We start from the raw sequence: 22,611 nt of genomic DNA, 5'->3' as shown, positions 1-22,611 counted from the left end.
GAAACTAGAAGAACACGCCTTCACAAAGCAATCTTTCTTAGCACGCATCCTAGCGGTTCTTTCTTTGCACTCATCAATGGAAATTCTCATGGCTTTGAGAGACTCATTGATATCATGCTTAGGTGGAATAGATCTAAGTTTCAAGGAATCAACGTTCCTAGCCAATTCATCAACTTTCAGCAATTTTTCTTCAAGCAAAGCATTGAAATTCTTTTGCGAATTCATAAACTCCTTAACACTAGTCTCATATTCAGAAGGCATCTTATTAAAATTTCCATCAGAATTGTTGTAGGAATTACCATAATTATTAGAGGAATTACTAGGATACGGCCTAGGATTAAAGTTTCCTCCATACACGTTATTACCAAAATTATTCCTACCAACAAAATTCACATCGATAGATTCATTATTATTCTCCATCAAGGTAGACAAAGGCATATCATTAGGATCAGAAGAAACACTTTTATTAGCAAATAATTTCATAAGTTCATCCATCTTTCCACTCAAAACATTAATTTCTTCTATCGCATGCACTTTTTTATTAGTAGATCTTTCAGTGTGCCATTGAGAATAATTAACCATAATATTATCTAGGAGTTTAGTAGCTTCTCCTAAAGTGATTTCCATAAATTACCTCCCGCGGCCGAATCTAAAACATGTCTAGAAGCAAAATTCAATCCGGCATAAAAAATTTGTATAATCATCCACAAATTCAAACCATGAGTAGGGCAATTACGTATCATTAACTTCATCCTCTCCCAAGCTTGTGCAACATGTTCATGGATCAAGTTGCTTAAAATTCATAATATCGTTTCTAAGAGAGATGATCTTAGCAGGAGGAAAATACTTAGAGATAAAAGCATCTTTGCACTTATTCCAAGAATCAATACTATTTTTAGGCAAAGACGAAAACCAAGCTTTAGCACGATCTCTAAGCGAAAAAGGAAATAGCTTCAATTTAACAATATCACTGTCCACATATTTCTTCTTTTGCATATCACACAAATCAACGAAGCTATTTAGATGGGTAGCGGCATCTTCACTAGGAAGGCCGGCGAATTGAACTTTCATGACAAGATTCAGCAAAGCAGCATTGATTTCACAAGATTCAGTATCGGTAAGAGGAGCAATAGGAGTGCTAAGGAAATCATTGTTGTTGGTATTGGTAAAGTCACACAATTTGGTATTATCTTGAGCCATCGTGACAAGCAAGCAATCCAACACACGAGCAAACAAGAAGCAAGCGAAAAAGAGGCAAACGAAAAAGAGAGGGCGAATAAAACGGCAAGGGTGAAGTGGGGGAGAGGAAAACGAGAGGCAAATGGCAAATAATGTAATGCGGGAGATAAGGGTTTGTGATGGGTACTTGGTATGCTGACTTTTGCGTAGACTCCCCGGCAACGGCGCCAGAAATCCTTCTTGCTACCTCTTGAGCACTTCATTGGTTTTCCCTTGAAGAGGAAAGGGTGATGCAGTAAAGTAGCGTAAGTATTTCCCTCAGTTTTTGAGAACCAAGGTATCAATCCAGTAGGAGGCCACGCATGAGTCCCTCGCACCTACACAAACAAATAAATCCTCGCAACCAACGCAATAAAGGGGTTGTCAATCCCTTCACGGTCACTTACGAGAGTGAGATCTGATAGATATGATAAGATAATATTTTTGGTATTTTTATAATAAAGATGCAAAGTAAAATAAAAGGCAATGAAAATAGCTAAGTGTTGGAAGATTAATATGATGGAAGATAGACCCGGGGGCCATAGGTTTCACTAGTGGCTTCTCTCGAGAGCATAAGTATTACGGTGGGTGAACAAATTACTGTTGAGCAATTGACAGAATTGAGCATAGTTATGAGGATATCTAGGTATGATCATGTATATAGGCATCACGTCCGCGACAAGTAGACCGACTCCTGCCTGCATCTACTACTATCACTCCACACATCAACCGCTATCCAGCATGCATCTAGAGTATTAAGTTCATAAGAATAGAGTAACGCTTTAAGTAAGATGACATGATGTAGAGGGATAAACTCATACAATATGATATAAACCCCATCTTGTTATCCTCGATGGCAACAATACAATACGTGCCTTGCTGCCCCTACTGTCACTGGGAAAGGACACCGCAAGATTGAACCCAAAGCTAAGCACTTCTCCCATTGCAAGAAAGATCAATCTAGTAGGCCAAACCAAACTGATAATTCGAAGAGACTTGCGAAGATAACCAATCACACATAAAAGAATTCAGAGAAGATTCAAATATTGTTCATAGATAAACTTGATCATAAACCCACAATTCATTGGTCTCAACAAACACACCGCAAAATAAGATTACATCGAATAGATCTCCACAAGAGAGGGGGAGAGCATTGTATTGAGATCCAAAAAGAGAGAAGAAGCCATCTAGCTAATAACTATGGACCCGAAGGTCTGAGGTAAAATACTCACACATCATCGGAGAGGGTATGGTGTTGATGTAGAAGCCCTCCGTGATCGATGCCCCCTCCGGCGGAGCTCCGGAAAAGGCCCCAAGATGGGATCTCATGGGTACAGAAGGTTGCGGCGGTGGAATTAGGTTTTTTGGCTACGTATCTGGTAGTTTGGGGGTATGTAGGTATATATAGGAGGAAGAAGTACGTCGGGGGAGCAACGTGGGGCCCACAAGGGTGGAGGGCACGCCCAGGGGGGTAGGCGCGCCCCCTACCTCGTGCCTTCCTGGTTGATGTCTTGAGTAGGGTCCAAGTCATGTGGATCACGTTCGTTCCAAAAATCACGTTCCCGAAGGTTTCATTCCGTTTGGACTCCGTTTGATATTCTTTTTCTGCGAAACTCTGAAATAGGCAAAAAACAGCAATTCTGGGCTGGGCCTCCGGTTAATAGGTTAGTCCCAAAAATAGTATAAAAGTGTATAATAAAGCCCATTAATGTCCAAAACCGAATATAATATAGCATGGAACAATAAAAAATTATAGATATGTTGGAGACGTATCAGCCAACATCATGAGGGAGGCGCTCGGGCACCACGTGGAGGCGTGCTTCAGCGCGCGCTTCCGTCGGGAGGGCCCAAGGCACAGGGTGCCAGGTGCTCAGGAGTTCATCACCAAGGCAACCGAGGAGCTTCAAGAAGCGAGAGCCATGCGCGGCGACCGCCGCCCACCATCTGGCGCGTCAACATTCCAGGGCTCAACAGGGCCGCATCCCAGGAGCGCTTCTGGCCATATCGCGTTGGTCGGTGTGAGGGCCCCCCTCACAGCTACGTTCGCATGCCTTTCGGCCTGCCGAACGCGGCTGTCACCTTCCAGCGGCACCTGCGGAGCGTTCTGGCGGCTCAGGAGGCCAGGCACCACGTGGTACTGGCGGAGATGGTGACGGTTCTTCGCGAGCCACCCGAGCCCCCCGAGCCTCCCGAGGTTCAGGACCCAGGCGACTCGTGAGGAGCGACTTCTTCAGCACGTGTCTTCAACTACTTAAACATCTCTTCAGCAACAGTGCGAGGTGACATTTTCCGGTTTATTCAGTTGGAGGCGCCCCTCGGGCTGCATTATCCCCCGATCGCATGTGCCTATCCCTGCGACGTGTACCCTTTTGCATCTTTGATTCACTCTGTTGGGGCCACCCCTCGGGCTGCATCATCCCCAGGCCGTGTGGGTCTGTCCCTGTGGCATGTATCGTTCTTGCATCTATTAGAGCTAGCCCTGCCTTACCCTTGAGATGATTTATGTTATCACCTACTTGCCTGTTGTTTATCGCCCTTCACAGCCTCCCGCGTTGCTGACTGGCCTCCTGCTCATCCTGCAACGGGGGCTACACATGCTGGCACGGCGCTTGTGCTCGGGTCCGTCCCTGCAATGCTGACAAATCTGAGAGAACGAGCTCTGGCTCGCGGCCTGCCCCACGCACGTCACCTCACCAGATCCTCACTGCCTTCATCTTCTTGCAGAAAGATCAGCGGCAGGACAGCAAACGCGATTATGAGTTATATTCTCCTCTCGGACTAACCCGCAGGAATCTCCGGAGCTTAACTACAGGCGGCCCCGCCGGCCGTCCCCCTTTTTACGCAATTCGCTTGCATGTTAAAGGGGGGGGCTCCTGAGCATCGCGCCTCAAGAGCTCCTACTGACTCTCCAGCCCTCACCCCCTGGCCTTGACCACGGCATCGCGACCTGGCATACCAGCGGCGGCTAAGCCCCGCTTGAGGGTCGGGACCCGAGGACATAGAGCATTAAGATGAGCGAGAAAAGGGAAGGCCGGCGTGAGCCCTACCTGGTAGCACCACCGCTAAAGCACAATCAGGTGATTCGCAAAGGAATCACCTCAGGCTCATTAAGATAAGTCACGTGTATGTATCAGCGTGAACCTGCTGTCCGGAATCTTCAACTCCCGCAAACTCGCTCCGGCAATGCCGCTTCCCTTTTCGGCATTCAGGGACCTGCTTCACGCCAAAGGGGACCTCTTGAGCATCGCGCCTCACGAGCTCTTACCGGACCTTGGGCCGCTCACCTGCTGGCCTTGACCACGGCATCGCGACCTGGCATACCAGCAACGACCAAAGCCTGCCCGGGGACTGGGACCTGCTGGCGTAGAGCGCAAAGCAACCGCGAGAACGAAAAGGGGGAACAATGCCGAAGCGAGACACACGGCTGCAACCTTATACTAGGAGTAATAAACATAGAGAAAAATGTAAGTGCATCTAGTGCCACCCCTAGTTGGTTTTGGAGTATTGACGACAAACTTGATTGAGGGACTAATGTGTTTGTGAGAATTGCAGGATAACACACGTAGTAGTCCCACATTGATTCAATTTACCTACCAGAGATGACCCCTAAAATGTGTGAAGACATTGAAGACAATGGTGGTTTGTGAAGATATTCACAACGAAGATTATGACCTAAGAAGACATTCACATGAAGACTATGGAGTGCGAAGACATAGTTGTTTCGTAGTTTCCTTTTCTTCTTTGTTGAGTCATAGGAACCACCGCACTGTTAAGTGGGGTCCAAGTGAACAAAGTCAGAGTGACTAAGGTGATGCTCAACCAAATCCTATGTCTTCGAGCGAAGACAATGAGAGCAAATCTTATCCAGAGCTGGATGAGTCAGCTTTACTTGTAGCCCAAGTCAAGTTGTCGCGTGTGTTTGAAATCTGACCGCTGGACACGTGTCAGTTCCTTAGTGGCCCAGGGTCATTTTGGACAAATCAGGTCGGGTTGCCTCCTGGCTATAAATAGCCCACCCCATACACCACAATTTGGTGGCTGCTCAGAGTTAGTACACGGCTTTTGTCGTTTGAGAGCAACCCACCTCCGAAGCATTTGAGAGAGAGATCCTTGCAAGGACAAAGCCCAAAACACCCAGAGCCAAAGAGTGTTAGGCATCACTGAAGTCTTTCTGTCCGCGTGATTTGAAGACTTGTTACACTTGAGGACTATGAATCCTCCAGCCGGTTAGGCGTCACGTTCTGAGCATCCAAGAGTCATTGTGGATTGCTGGTGAACGAAGTTTGTGAAGGTTTGGAAGTCTACCTTGAAGACTTACCAGAGTGATTGGGCAAGGACTAAGTGTCCTTAGCTCAAGGGGAATAAGGTGAAGACGCGGTCTTCTGAGTTGAATCTCAGCCTCCCTAACCAGACGTAAAGTTGTCACAGCAACTGGAACTGGTCCAACAAATCCCTGTCCTCACCAAGCAACTGGTTGTATCTCTTACCTCTCTTTACTTACAGTTTGTCTTCGTGAAGTCATTGCCTGCTTGCTTGATCTGATTGACTTCACTGTGTGTCGACTATTGTTGTTTGGCTTCATACTATCTTCCATCCTGATCCATACTACCTAGCTGCTAATAGTCTTCGTGGTTTCACTTCATTGCTTACTTGAGTATGGCTTGTCTAGTGTAGTCTACCTTTCGCTGCATATCAATAGGCTCATATCTACTGTTTGTCTTCAAAGCCCCCATGTTTTGAAGACTTTCATAAAAATCGCCTATTCACCCCCCCTCTAGTCGATAACTAGCACTTTCAATTGGTATCAGAGCAAGGTGCTCCCTTGTTCTGTGTGATTCAATTTAACCACCTGGAGTTTTAGCTATGTCGACTGCAGGGATAATCAAACTCTCTGCTGCGTGCCCTGTCTTCGATGGCACTGATTACCCCTACTGGAAGAATAAGATGCGTATGCATCTTGAAGCCATTGATGTCGACCTCTGGTATGTCGTCAAGAATGGCGTTCCCAATGTCGGTGAAGGTGTCACTGCTGCTGATGTCAAGAGGTTCATTCAACTGGACTCGACTGCCAAGAACATCATCTGTGGTCATCTGACCAAAGGTCAGTATGGTCGTGTGAGTGCTCTGGAAACTGCGAAGCTAGTATGGGACTGGCTCTCCAAGGTCAACCAAGGCGTCTCAACCCAGAGAGACTCAACGATCAGTGTTCTTCGCAACCTCTTCAACCGCTTCAAGAGAAATGACAATGAGAACATCCAGCTCACATGTGACCGCCTCACGGATATCACAAATGAGCTTCATGCACTCGGCACCACTGAGATCACCAAGCATGAAATCGTCAAGACACTCTTGAGATCGCTTGACAACTCATTTGACACCCTGGCCCTGATGATTCAAGAATGCCCTGACTTCAAGACTCTCGATCCATCTGACATACTTGAGAGGCTCAACACACATGAGTTCCAGTTATCTGAGAAAAGAGATATCTATGGTCCCAACTATGGCCGAACTCGCGCTTTGAAGGCAAAGGTTGTTTCCTCATCTGAATAAGAATCTGACTATAGTTCTGGGGATCCTGAAGACATTGGAAAGGAGCTTACTATGCTTGTGAAGAAGTTCCAAAAATTCACTAAGAAGAAAGGCTTCAGAAAGTCTTCAAGATCCAGCTCAAGAAATGATGAAGCTTCTACTCATGACCACAAGAAGAGAACATGCCACAAATGCAAGAAACCTGGTGACTACATTTCTGAATGTCCACAGTAGGACAATGAGAACAAGAAGAAGAGCAAGGAATATGATTCTGATGACAAGAAGAAGAAGAAATCCTCAGAGTCTTCTTCAAAGTCTTCATCAAGGTCTTCATCACACAAGAAGAGCTCATCTGGCAAGGCACGTGCTTTTGTTGGCAAGGAGATGGATTCAGAGGAGGAGTCTGCTTCTAAGGAGGCAGAGGTGGAGTCTGAGGAGGAGTCCGATTCAGGTGTGGCAAGCCTGGCTCTAGCTTTAGCGTATGTCGCCAAGTCCATCTTCAACACTGAAGACAATGGCCTCGTCACCAACACTGATGCTAATGATGAGGATGACTCTGCTCCCACCTACTTCTTCATGGCACGTGGTGCCAAGGTAAACTCACGCGATGCTTACTTTCAAACATCAAGTGAATATGACTCTTACTGTGAATCCAAACCTAGCTACAAAACACTTGCTAAAATTGCAACTGAACAACAGAAAGCTATGGAACATATTCAAAAATTGCTAGACAAAAGCGATGACCTATTGGACGCGGAAATGACCCAATCTCAGTCCTTAATTGAAGACATAAAAAATCTTCATGTTAAGTACGAGGAACTTGAAAGTTGTCATGAAACGCTCTCAATAACTCATGAAAAGCTTTCCTACGATTATCTTCAAAGGAAGCAAGAACTTGAGAAATTGAGAGCGGCTCATGAAGATCTTCAAAAAGAGAACGAGTCATTTCGCGCTCAACAGATCAGTCCCGCTCAGGAAGGATTTGAACCACCATGTCTAAAATTCCTTGAGCGTGATAATGTTGCTTCTGTTGCTGAATGTTCTACTGCTGCTACTGTTGCAATATCTTCAACTGCTGATGTGGTAACTAACCCCTCTGCTGAGGATACCACTACTATTGCTGATGAGAATGCCAGGTTGAAGACATTGCTTGAGACAGGAATGTACAAAAGTCTCAAAGGGCATCAGACACTATGTGATGTCCTCAAGAAACAGATTCTGAACCGAAACCCTAGGAAAGAGGGTGTTGGGTTCGAGAGGAAAATGAATGTTGATGGTTCTTACTGGAAACCTGAGCAGTATCCCAAAACCACATGGGTTGCTGCAAAGGGACCTTCAGTGGATCCGTCTACCTTGTCTGGCTTCACTTGCGCTAACCCGATTATCATTGATGAATCCTTTGATGCAAACTATAAACTGTTTAAGAATCAGAATGGTGAAGTGTTCGCCGGGTATATTAGTACTAACTGCAGGACTGGACCACCTATGAAGAAGATCTGGGTACCCAAAATTTGTCTTGAGAATCTTCCTGTGAATGTCATCATGACACCACCAGGGAAGAAGACAAATCCCAGACCAAAGGCTTCATATGGTCCAAAGGATTCGTACAGGCAGAGGATTCACCAGATTCACCCTAACGCCAATGTTTTGCAGGGAAACCATACTCAAACTTTTGAATATGAGCGTGTTTCTTGAAACCGCTATGTTCATAAGACCAAGAACTATTCTTCTTATTCTTATGAGTATTATTCACCACCTGCAAGGCTATGTGCTACGGCCCCAAAGCCGAAGTTCTCAGATGCTGCACTTAGACTCATTGCTTCTAAGCCACCCCTGAAGATATGGGTGGCTAAGAAAAATTAACTCTCTTTTGCAGGGAAAGGTCTCTAGCCGGAAATCTAAGGCGTCTAATGCTTATACTGGGAACCTAAAACATCTTGTGGGACGCAAGATAAAATGTCCAAGTGGTCTTACTATGTATTTCATCCCAGGATTCCTTGACAATCATCCTATCTATCCTAACCAAGATCTGAACTTCCATAATCCACTCGTTCGTCAAATGTTTATGCTTCACAATACCCTTGGTGAAGCTTATCCCCCTAACTGCATTGTAGGGTATGACACAAAAGGCTTCAGAATGGATTATGGACAGTGGATGCACTAACCACATGACTAGTGATCGAAGTCTTCTGATGGATTCAACCCTACGTCCACCTGACAAGAGTCACATCACATTTGCTGACACTAGTAAAAGCAAGGTATTGGGTCTAGGTAGAGTTGCAATCTCAAAGGATCAGCCCATGGATAAAGTGATGCTTGTTGAATTCCTTGGTTTCAACTTAATGTCTGTCTCAATGCTTTGTGACTTAAACATGATTGTGATATTTGGAAAATATCGTTGCCTTGTGCTAATGGAATCTAACAAATCTCTAGTCTTCGAAGGGTATCGAAAAGATGATCTATACATGGTAGATTTCTCAGCAGGACCACAGTTGGTCGTATGTCTTCTAGCAAAAGCTTCAGAGTGCTGGCTCTGGCATCAGAGGCTAGGGCATGCTGGCATGAGGAACTTGTACACTCTCGCGAAGAATAAACAGGTCGTTGGCATCGAGGGCCTCAAGTTCAAGAAGGATCATCTGTGTGGTGCGTGCGAAGCTGGAAAGATGACTAGGGCTAAGCATCCCTCGAAGACAATCATGACGACATCGCGTCCCTTTGAGTTGCTTCATATGGACTTATTTGGCCCTACTCACTACTCTATTCTTACTACCACTGCTTGCCTCTATGGTTTCGTCATTGTTGATGATTACTCAAGATATACATGGGTGCATATAATTCTCTACAAGAATGAAGTGCAGGATGTCTTCAGACGATTCGCCAATCGTGCCATGACGAATTATGGCATCAAGATCAAGCACATCAGAAGTGACAACGGCACAGATTTCAAGAACACCGTCCTCGACACTTATCTTGATACATTAGGCATCACTCATGAGTTTTCTGCTCCATACACACCCCAGCAAAATGGCATCGTGGAGTGCAAGAATAGAACCCTCATTGAGATGGCACGGACGATGCTTGATGAGTACAAGACTCCAAGGAAGTTCTGGCCTGAAGCCATTGATACTGCATGCCACGTCATCAACCGTGTTTATCTTCACAAGCTTCTAAAGAAGACATCCTATGAGCTCCTAACTGGTAAGAAGCCAAATGTCAGTTACTTCAGAGTATTTGGTGCCAGGTACTGGATCAAGGATCCACATCACACTTCCAAATGCACCGAAAGCACATGAAGGTTTTATGCTTGGCTACGGAAAGGATTTGCACTCCTACAGAGTCTTCAACCTCTTTCACTATAAAGTGGTTGAAACTGTGGATGTGCGGTTCGATGAGACTAACGGCTCGCAAAGAGAGCACCTGCCAAATGTGCTAGATGAAGTCCCACCAAGTGAATCGATCAAGCTTATGGGTACTGGAGAAATCATACCTTCAGAAGCTCAGGCTGAAGAAGAAATCATCATTGCACCAAGTCAACCTAAAGACAATGCTCAGCCTGAAGCCAATGCTGAAAATGAAGACAACGATCAGCAAGGGCAAAATCTTCGTCCAGTTCATCCTCGTGTTGCAAATGAAGTACAAATTAAGAAGATAATTGATAGCATTAATGCACCTGGTCCACTCACTCGTTCAAGAGCAACACAACTAGCAAATTTCTGTGGGCACTTTGCATTTGTCTCTATATCTGAACCCAAGAAAGTTGCTGAAGCCTTCATGGAACCTGAATGGATTCAAGCTATGCAAGAAGAGCTTCAACAGTTCGAGCTGAATAATGTGTGGGAGTTGGTTAAGCGTCCTGATCCTCGCAAGCACAATATCATTGGCACCAAATGGATCTATCGCACCAAACAAGATGAGCATGGTCAAGTTGTCAGAAACAAGGCTCGTCTCGTTGCTCAAGGATACACTCAAGTTGAAGGGATTGACTTTGATGAAACATTTGCTCCCGTGGCAAGGCTTGAAGCCATTCGCATACTGCTAGCCTATGCCAACCATCACAACCTCTTCCTGTACCAAATGGATGTGAAGAGTGCTTTTCTCAATGGCAAGATTGAAGAAGAAGTGTACGTTGCACAACCACCTGGCTTTGAAGATCCAAACCATCCGGATATGGTATACAAGCTCAATAAGGCACTGTATGGCCTCAAACAAGCCCCTCGCGCTTGGTATGACACACTCAAAGACTTCCTGAAGAGCAAAGGCTTCAAACCTAGTTCCCTGGATCCCACTCTCTTCACGAAGACATACGATGGTGAACTGTTTGTATGCCAAATCTATGTGGATGACATTATCTTCGGCAGCACTGACAAGAGATATAGTGATGAGTTTGGGCACATGATGCAAGAGCAATATCAGATGTCCATGATGGGTGAGCTGAAGTTCTTCCTCGGTCTCCAAATTCGTCAGCAAAGCAATGGCATCTTCATATCACAAGAGAAATACCTCAAAGATTGCCTGAAGAAGTTTGGAATGCAAGACTGCAAAGGTTACACGACGCCAATGCCAACCAAAGGTCAATTGGGTCCCGACGACAATGGTAAAGAGTTCGATCAAAAGGTATACCGCTCCATGATTGGTTCTTTACTCTATTTATGTGCATCTAGGCCAGATATCATGCTTAGCGTTTGCATGTGTGCCCGATTCCAAGCGGCACCAAAGGAATCGCATCACTTAGCTGTGAAGTGAATTCTTCGATATTTGGCTTACACCCCAACACTAGGATTATGGTATCCAAAGGGCTCAGAGTTTGATCTAGTTGGATTCTCAGATGCTAATTATGCTGGTGACAAGGTTGATCGCAAGTCCACATCAGGCACATGTCACTTTCTTGGACGATATCTTGTCTATTGGTCTTCAAAGAAGCAGAACTGTGTATCTCTCTCCACTACTGAATCTGAATACATTGCTGCTAGATCTTGTTGTGCTCAGCTTCTATGGATGAAGCAAACTCTCAAGGACTATGGTAACTGAGGGAGTCCTGGACTAAGGGGGTCCTCGGGTGTCCGGCATGTTAGCCATGGGCCGAACAGATGGGCCGTAAAGATACAAAGACCGAAGACTCTACCCGTGTCTGGATGGGACTCTCCTTGGCGTGGAAGGCAAGCTTGGCGATCAAATATGTAGATTCCTTTCTCTGTAACCGACCTTGTGTAACCCTAGATCCACCCGGTGTCTATATAAACCGGAGGACTTAGTCCGGAGGAGGGAGACTCATTTTACCATAGTCATACAAGCTAGGCTTTTAGGGTTTAGCCATTACGATCTCGTGGTAGATCAACTCTTGTAATACTCATATTCATCAAGATCAATCAAGCAGGAAGTAGGGTATTACCTCCATAGAGAGGGCCCAAACCTGGGTAAACATCGTCTCCCTGTCTCCTATTACCATCGACCTTAGACGCACAGTTCGGGACCCCCTACCCGAGATCCGCCGGTTTTGACACCGACAATAACCACCTGAAGCAAGTGCCACTTTACTGCGATAATGGAAGCGCCATCAAGATTGCCAACAACCCAGTTCAGCACTCGAAGACAAAGCACATTCAGATCCGTCATCACTTTCTCAGAGATCATGTTATGAAGGAAGATATTGATATCATTCACGTCAACACTGAAGAGCAATTGGCAGATATCTTCACAAAGTCCTTGGATGAGAAAAGGTTTTGCAAGTTGCGGTGTGAGCTAAATATCTTAGAATCCTCAAATGTCCTGTGATTGGACACACATCCTAACGCTTATGCATGTTGATGACTTAGATGTGCAACACACGAAGTAACGTATATCTTCAATCAATGAAGACATACACTCTAAGTGTGAATACATTAACTCGGAATTTGACTTCGGAGTGCCACAATAATTGTGCGCCCTGTCTGGGTCTAATACTTCCTATACGGTGGGTAACGCCACCCCAAATTCTTGTTTGAAGTGTTTCAATTAGCGTCACAAGTGCAAAGTCTTCGCATTTGGTTTGTCTTCAAGATTGATTTGACTTCATGTTTATCTTCACTATGTTGATTTGGTCTTATGTTGATATATACATATATTCGTGTTCTGTCCTCTACAACATTCACTTATAACTATGTCTTCATGTTTGCATTTTGTTGATCTAAGTGAATGTGATCGGACCCTAACCCCTTCTATGCTTCTACCTCAAATTCTATCTGCCCAAATCATATGCATTCTATTGAAACTGTCGATTGTCTTCTCTGAATCCTTGTCAGCAGAAGACACAGAGACAAAAGTTGAATATGTTTTTAATGCTACATCCTGATTGCCTGAACATCGGAGAAGCCGGAACGACCACCCGACAATCCAGGCGTGCGTGGGAACATGGAACAACTCCCAATAAGTTGCATGCATGCCACATGTCCTTCAGATGTGAACCGCCAGGGGCACCTGCATAATTACGCTGTGCTGTCCCTTTCCTTATAAATACACAACTCACTGCAGTCATTATCTCTTCTTCCACCTCGCCACCTCGCACAAACCCTAGCGCCTCCGCTAGCTCGCGTCGACGCCGGAGATGAAGCGCTTAGCTGCCGCGACTTCTTCGCCGCCGTCCTCACGCCGGCTGCAGACCTCATCCTCTCCGCCGCCACCGTAGGTGTCTTCCGTCGCCCAGTTAGGGCACGGGAGATTGAACTGCTCGGCCTCTCTCCTCGCCTCGTCTAGCAGTTCGTCAAGCGGTAATTATAACTTACTTTCTACTACCTTTTTGATCCATCAGATCCATCCACTTCAACCAAAAGTGGTTTCTTAACTTCCAAATCTGGATCTGTCTTCTTATGCATCGCATATCTTGCCAAGTTTATTCACTTATGCTTCAAGACTAGTTAGATTCCTCACTTGTACTTATTCATGGATTCGTACAAATATGGAACCAACTCTCATCAAATAAGTGAATGTCTTTGCGCTATGAGGTCAATGTCTTCAAACTGATTTATCTTCAAAATCTTTTGAGAATGCATATGACCTCTTCCTCTTCCCTCGCACCTCTAATGTTGTCACAGGTACATGTCCGTGGGAGAATCCCTTGGTTCTCATAGTTTGCATTCATTTGCAGAGTTCTTACAGTGTCATATTCACTCACCAGAAGCCAGTTCTTGTCTGACCAGCAAAAGGAAGCCATTCACTGTATTGAAGCCATTTAGTCTGAATATTATGGCAACTAACAAATCTGCAAGGAAAGGCAGCAGGCAGCGCCGTGGAGATACATCTAAGGATTTACCTCCTGATCTGTATGAATTGTACAAGACTGATCCTAAGGAAAGCTATGGCCAGCGCAAGACTCGAATCCAATGGATTCGAAGATATTGGGCGGAACAATGGTTGAAGTACCAATTTGTGACTGCTGAATATGCTGAAAAGAACGCAATCAAGCGCCCATGGGGAGATATTCTATACATAAATCTTCAGCCCAAGTCCAAGTCTGAAGCCATTGCTCAAGCCTTCTACCCATGCATGGTTTGAGGACCGAAGCCAGATAATGCCGGCCCATGATCTATGTTCTGGTGTCGAGAAGACAATCTCTTCAAGTGCAACTATCAGTTTGCAAAAGATTCTGCTGTGAAGAACAAGGAAAATCTTGGCATCAACTTCAACCCAGGTCCGTCTGCTCCTAGGGCTGATGGCACACGCGATGCCACTCCCAATGTCATCGGCCCCTTCGACAACTTTGATGGCCTCCTCTCTCATATCGCTTCTCAAAGGGCCACAGTGGATCAATCTGCTGACGATGCTGACTCTAAAGAAGCGCCAGCACCTCCAAAGCCTCAGAAGAAGAAGAACAAGACAAAGGCTTTGAAGCCCTCTGCCGCACCGAAAGCTTTGACTGTGAAGCCATTGGCCACTGCACCTCCTGAAGCCAGTGTGCAATCTGAAGAGTTATCTCGTGTCTCCAAGAAGACTAAGAAGTCCAAGAAGAAGAAGCCCATGAAGACTTCTGGGCATGAACTGACCCTTGCTGCTGTTCTGCGGAATGAGGATGCCACCATTGATCTGTCTAGTGATGAAGATCTTGGTGATGAAGCCCTTGACATGCTTATCAAGAGCAAGCATGAGGCGGAGATTTTCAATGATCTGCCCCTCTTTGATGTGGACATTCTGAACAACTTCATCGACGAGTGGTTTGATGACCAGACTATCAGTATTGATGATCGTCAGCTTCCCGTGGACATCAGCATCACATTCCACGGAGCCATTGCTAATGAGTTGGCCTTGGCTCAGAAGATAGTCGAGCTCAAGAACAAAATTGATTATGAGAAAGCTCACTTCAAGAAGAACATGGCCAAGCTCAGTGTGGCTGATGTTCAAATCTTCAAGAAGATGTTGCATGAGCTCAAGGAACAGTTTCACAAGAAGTGTTAAGAAGCAAAAGGTTCAAGAGAGCGCATGAAATACTTTGCACAGAAATGTGTCCAAGCACACAATGAGGCTGAGAAGCACAAGGCTCTTGGGCGTCCTGGCATCGACCCCAGAATGGCGGCAAAACAGAAGAAGAAGTCTGTTGTTGCCCAAGCTGAAGCATCAAGGCGGGAAGAACCAAGCATTGTCTTCCCAGCCAGCATGACAGGCTCGAAGCCTAAGGTCCCTTCAGCAGCTTCAGAACTGAAGAAGACAAGGGTAGCTGAAGCCGAAGCCAAGAAACGCAAGCACAAGAATGCTTCTGATGACGCCCCATCAAAGAAGAAATTGAAGACCACGTCTTCAAAGAAATAGTGTGTTGCGGCTTCTGAACCCCTTGTTGTTGAGCCCATTTCTGTTGCCCGTCCTGCCTCCACCAACCAAGAGCGTCGCATTGTGATCCACAAGCCTGCTTCCACAGAGGCTTATGAAGATGAAGAAGTTCCAGCTGTTGACCCCATCATAGCTGAAGACATTGGTCGTGAAGACAATGTTGGAGATGATGAAGTCCTTCCTCAACTCGAGCACCAATTGGTATTATCTCCTGTTCTTACGAACACCAAACTCATCAGCATTGGTCGTCCTTTGGCGCCAATTGCTCAGGATGATTCGTGGGTCGATCGCCCTCAACAAGACACCCCCATTCATGATGAGACACCCAGAACTCCACCACCTCAAGTCACCACTCCGGTGCTTGACGACGACAATTACATGGTGCAGACCACTCCATCACCACAGGCGTCGCCCGCATTCCGCAGGCTTCGCAAAGGCCCTAGGCCACATGTCACCATGTCAAGCATTCCAGAAGGGGAAGCGCAACAAAGCTCAGAAGCACGTCAAGTGTTTCCTGAAGCCACCCCTACTGCGAATGTCTCTGAGTCTGAAGAAAAAGCTGCTGAAGACATTCCGGCTGCATCAGCCGAAAAAAATCAAGAAACAAGAGAAGAAGAAGCACGAATTCCCACACCCCCAGTCACTGATGAAGTCATTCTCGAGGAGAATGTGACTATGCCCGACCCTCCTGCTACTGAAATGGAGGTTGAAACTACTGAGGCGGCGACAAGCAATGATGTTGAAGCCCATGACACTGTCATGGCTGAAGACCATGTGGCGCCTGAAGATAATGTGGTGCCTGAAGCTCATGTGCAACCAGAAGCCAATGTGGATGCTGATGCCACAGTTCAACCCCCAAGGCCACACACACCATTGAGTAGGCCTACAATCGTGGTGAACTAGTCACAGTTCGGTGGCCCATCATGGTGCCTCCCACTGCTCCCGGACCTCAGTATGATTACCATGTGGAGCAGAGGCCACAAGTTCAGAAGCCGAAACCAAGGCTGCCAAGGCTTCCAGGTGCTGCTACATCGCCAGGATCATTCAGTGTGAGTAGCTTCAGGGCACACAACACATTCTTTGACAGTGCCAAGAATCCACACTCGAAGCCAAAATCTCTTCTAATAGCTTCTGGAGCTATCAGCAGCGCAGCTATTACTCATGTGTCTTATACAATCAAGAGCGAATCTTTCCTCGCATGCGTCTGGATTGTGAAGCCATTGCTGGTCTGCCCTGCCTTGAAGAATCTCTGGACTGTTGTAGAGAGGTTGGTCTTCTACAGTTTGTCACTGATGAGGAGCACTGGAATGAAGAACTACCGCTGCAGTTCTATGCCACACTTCACATTCGCGGCTACAACAGGGATCCGAAGACTTGGATCCTTGAGTGGATGACAGGAGATGTGCACCATGAAGCCAAAGCTCAAGACATCATCGAGCTTACCTCTCTGCCCACTCCAGTGAACTGTATGAGCCTGGTTGTCAGCTACACAGCAATGAACTGCAGAGTATTTTTCAGAAACCTGAACCCAATATGAGTCAGATGCTCAGCATGATAAAGCCACTACCCCAAGATGCTGAATACCCCAAAGAATTCTTTGTCAAGGACCTTGAGTACCTGCTTCTGAGGCGAACTCTATGGCCAATCAAGGGACATTCTTCTGAAGCCAAACTTGAAGGAACCATGAAGACATTGGTATTCTATATTGTCAATGGCATCAGATTCAATTCCCAGGATTTCTTCATCAGGCAACTTGCTGCATCTGGGATTGATCTATTTGGCTTGAAGTTTTATGCTCCATGGGTGATGCGCCTAATCAAACTCCATTCATCTGTTGACTATCAGCCCTCAGCGCGCAACCATCTTGTATTTCTGCCTAAGGTTGATCTGTCAGTTGAAGCCATCTACCCTGAACCTACCAAGGAGCCCCTATATCTTCACAATGTTGATCATCAAACCTTCACGCAACCAATATAAGGGGTTCATGTTCCAAATGTTGTGACTCCTACTTATCCTCTAGCTGGCAATATGCATGTGTCTCATCGTGCAAAAACTAAAGCCACTGACAGTACAATTGCTCAAAGGCCTCGGAAGCGTTCTCGTGTACTCAATGACCGAGAGCTTCTAGTTGCCTTACATCAGAAGCAGGACAAGCATTATGACTGGCTAAAGCGCCAGATGCAGAGTATCATGGTGGACGTCAATCACATCAGAAACTTGGCCACCAAGAACTCATTCGTATTTCATGAAGCCCGTCGGCGGTCTTGGAAGAGTCTCACATTGCTATGCCCTGAAGAAGATCTTCGTGAAGATGGCTTCACAGAAGGCTTCAAATTTGACTCAAGACCTCCATGCAATGCAAGTTGGCGCCGCATTCCATCAATAGAAGATTCTGAGTATTCATCTTCGGCTGCAACTGTTGTTGCGAGAGTCGTCGATGAAGAAGACGACGCCACTTCACCGACCATGGCTTCACTGCATCTTGACACTGCACCAGGCCCTCCTGCACCACCGAACTCCAATGTCGAACATGCACCTTCTTCTACTCCTGATGGGAACGAGTAGATGCTCTATGTCTACAAACCTTTTTGGTCATTACTGACAAAAGGGGGAGAAGCATATCAGTTGATAGTCTTCAAGCGGGTCCTTATGGGTGGTTGCTATATTTTGCCAAGTGTTTACAACTCTCGTCTTTTGATACATTTGGTTCTTCGAGTTTTAACACTTAAAATTGATGGTCGTCTGCTACGTCTCTGCTATTCTATGATGCGATGATAAATTCCGCATGAATTCATTCCGCAGACGTCCATTTTTCATTATGCATGTCATTATCTTTGCTATATCTTTATATGCATGATGAGTTGTCTTCATAAGTTGAAGAGGATCTCCGCAAAGTAAAACCTACCATCTGCATTTGCATTCAAAAGCAAACTACTTATATGCACATCTTCAGGGGGAGCCTTTTGCTACTTATGAAGACAATGCCTTAATCCTTAAACTTTCACATACTTTTATCCCCGTTGAAAACTTCAACCAGTTTGTCATCAATCACCAAAAAGGGGGAGATTGTAAGTGCATCTAGTGCCACCCCTAGTTGGTTTTGGAGTATTGACGACAAACTTGGTTGAGGGACTAATGTGTTTATGAGAATTGCAGGATAACACAGGTAGTAGTCCAACATTGATTCGGTTTTCCTACCAGAGATGACCCCTAAAAATGTGTGAAGACATTGAAGACAATGGTGGTTTGTGAAGATATTCACAATGAAGATTAAGACCTGAGAAGATATTCACGTGAAGACTATGGGGTGCAAAGACATAGTTGTTTCGTAGTTTCCTTTTCTTCTTTGTTGAGTCATAGGAACCACCGCACTATTAAGTGGGGTCCAAGTGAACAAAGTCAGAGTGACTAAGGTGATGCTCAACCAAATCCTATATCTTCGAGCGAAGACAATGTCACATCCCTAGTTCTGGTTTGCTCTAGGCTAGCTAGTCATGTGTGCATCATGTTTAAATTTCAATGAATTTGAAATGGGGACATGTGAAAGCCTCAGAAATCATTTCTGAAAAAAAAACCAAGATAAAAATTGCTTCAAATAGGTCCAAGAAAATGTTCATGTTTCTCTATGAAAATATTGGCCAGAATTAAAATTCAAACCAATATTTTTAGGAGCTCATAAATATTTATTATGGGCATTTGAAGCTAATGCAATAACTATTTGCATTGGATTTATATTTTCTATATATCGAATATGTGTCCAATAATTCTGAGAAATTGTGAGGGGCTTAGGGATAATCCTTTTAGTCCCTGCAAAATTATCAGAAGAAAGCAAAATGGTTTAGTGCTTAAAACTAAATCAAAACAAATAACAGAAAAGGAAAACAGAAATAAAAGAGAGAGAGAAGGACTACCTGGCCATCTACCTGTAGCCGGCCCAGCTCACTGGCCTAGCCCACCTGGCGCCTCCTATCGCCTTCCTCCTGCCAGTAGGAGCAGCTGCGTGCTCGCACGCGCGCGGCCGAGGAGGCCAGCTCCTCCCTGCCTGCCTGTCGCTTCCCCGACGTGCCTGGACGACGCCACGCGCCACCCCGGTCCCTCTCTCCCACTCCCTCGCCCTTCCCCGCCTCTGCTCCCTCTCCGCAGCGCCCGAACACCCCGTGGCACGCCGACGAGCACCGCCGCAGCCACGGCTATCCCCTAGCCCAACCATCGTGACCAATAGCTCCGCAAGGACGCGAAGCATCTCCTCGACGAGCCACGCAAGCCGGGTCTCACCGCAACACCGCCATCGATGCCTTCTTCAACCTCGGGACCGCCGGCCATCTCCGTCAAATTTGTCGGCTCCGGACCGTCCCCGACCTCGCCGAGCGTCCCCTCGTCATCGCTGTGAGCCCCTGACCACTTACCCCTGCTCCCCTTGACAAATTCGTGCCGCAGCCATCGATCCCCACCGTGCCAGAAGCTCGGCTCCGCCGGCCATGTCGCCGTCGTGGCCACTGTCACATAGAGCTGCAACCGAGCACATAGCCGTGCTCAGCGCAACGCCAGAAGCCCAAAACCCTTTCCAGCTGCTCCTGCCGTGCTTCGCAACACCGAAACCGCCGAGACCCGAACTCCGGCCGCCGCTTTCGTGCTCGCCGCCGTCGACTCAGACCACCCCAGCTCCTCCCGCTTGGCCTACCAGATGCGCGTGAGCCCCAGCTACACGTAGGACCAAACCGCGGTCGATTTGGTCGACCGTCGGCAAATTCCGAGCCCCTCCGCCGTCTCGGGCCTCACCCGCGACGAGCCGTGGACCAAATCCGGCGGATTTGACCCTGCTTGGCCGGGGTTTGACTTCCCCCCTGACCCACTGACGTGTGGGCCGCCCTTGTTAATTATTAGTTAGGTTAGTTTAGCGCTAATTAATCTAGATTAGTGCTTAACCTAACACTAACTAACTCTGTTAAGTTAGTTATGACACTGACACGCGGGGCCTACAGGTCAGGTTTGACCTGGACCGCCCTGTTGACCTGATGACGTCACCCTGACGCACTGCTGACGCAATAAAGCATTTACTGGATTTATTCTTGTATAGGAAATTCCAGAAAATAGTGCTAACTTTGAAAAATCATAGAAATTAAACCGTAACTCCAAATGAAATAAATTATATATGAAAAATTATCAAAAAAATTCAATCTATCCATCTGTACTGGTTTCATGCATGACAAACCAACCTAAAACTGCTGTATAGATGAAAACACATAAAGGGCATTTAAAATGCTTAAGTTTGAAGTTGCATTTGAATCCTTGATTCAAATGAGCTCCATTTAACTTGCTGCTAGTTGCATTAGCTCGAATCACAACATATTGACATGTCATGATCATGCATCATATTGTGCATTGCATTGATTGTGTTCCTTCTCTGTTGCCGGTGGTTGTTCTCTCTCGATAGACGTGTTCCGACGATGAGATCGATGACACCGATGAAGAGCTATACTATCTTCAGAAGTTCCAGGCAAGCAAAACCCCCTTGTTCATTCCGATACAATCCCACTCTCTCGCTCCTGCTCTCTTTTACTGCATTAGGACAACAACGTTTCATCTGTTACTTGCTGCGGTAGTTGAACCCCTTTCCTCTGCATGACCTGTCACTGTCACAGTAAATAGATGAAACCCACTAGCATGAGTAGGAGTTGTTTGAGCCCTGATGTGCCTACTCATTCATGCTTGTTTGTCATGCCTGCTATTGCTTAGAGTTGTGTCAGGTCTGATTCATCGGGAATGAATTGGAAAGTTACGAACATGTCCTACTGTGTGAGAGCTAAGTGTGTGAACACGATTTGGTAAAGGTAGCGGTGAGAGGCCATGTAGGAGTACATGGTGGGTTGTCTCATTGAAACCGTCCTAAGGAACTGAGTTCTGTGTTTGTGATCCATGTACAGTTACTACCACACATTGGGTTCCGGTAACTCGACCCCTCTCGACTTATTAATCAACTTGATCTCTGTCCAGGAGTTGCAACTAGTTTCTGGTGTTTGTAGGTAGTGTTAGTAGTCTACCAAGTGGCACCCGGTACAGGTGGGCTTGGGACAGACTAGGCACACGTGGCCTGGTGTACCGAGTGGCACCCGGATGGTGGGCTCGGGAACCCTGCACACATAGTTTGGGGCCGTCAGCGACACCCCGGCCGGATCTCCTTGCGGATGGAACCCGAATAGGCGATAAACCTGGACGAGAGACTTGTGTGGTTAGTCAGGTCGTGGCCGACTCCCTCGCCAGGCTTCCGCTTGAAGGTTGCCGAGATACACGACGTGTACATGGTGGTAAGTGGCGAGAGCGTGTGTGACGAAGTACACCCCTGCAGGGTTAACATCATCTATTCGAATAGCCGTGTCCGCGGTAAAGGACTTCTAGGTTGCCTGTACAGTTCATAGACAAGTGAAAGTGGATACTCTAAAATGCGCAAGATAAGCGTGAGTGCTATGGATGGCGTTCTCATAGGGAGACGGGATCGGATCCATAGTGGTGTATTGATATGGTGAATATGTGGACTCGTGTGCGCCACCTCAAAAGAGTTACTTGCAGTCGTAGTTCAGGATAGCCACCAAGTCAAAGCTGGCTTGCTGCAGTTAAACTCCACCACCCCCTTTGTTGATGCCGATGCATATGTAGATAGTTCTTATGTATGTCTTGCTAGGTACATTTGTACTCACGTTTGCTTATTTTATGTTTTGCAGAGAGACGTCAGTCTCGCTAGTAGTTCCGTGTGGACTTTGACGTTTAGCTTGATACCTCAGCTACGATCTTGTGCCCTCGGCAGGGTCTTGTAGATAGTCAGGCTTTGCAGCCTTTTTCTTTTGTAGATGTCTGTACTCAGACATGTTAAGCTTCCGCATGTGCTTTGACTTGTATGCTCTGAATGTTGGGTCATGAGACCCATGTTTGTAATATCTCGCTCTTCGGAGCCTAATGAATAAATACTCTGAGTCGTAGAGTCTTGTTGTGATGCCATGTTGTATTTGCACACATCGAGCATATTGTGTGTATGATTGAAATGCTTGGTATGTGTGGGATCCGACAACCTAATTG

This window comes from Triticum aestivum, chromosome 4D (assembly GCF_018294505.1).
Source record: "Triticum aestivum cultivar Chinese Spring chromosome 4D, IWGSC CS RefSeq v2.1, whole genome shotgun sequence".
NCBI lineage: Eukaryota > Viridiplantae > Streptophyta > Magnoliopsida > Poales > Poaceae > Triticum > Triticum aestivum.
This window is presented reverse-complemented; position numbering follows the sequence as displayed.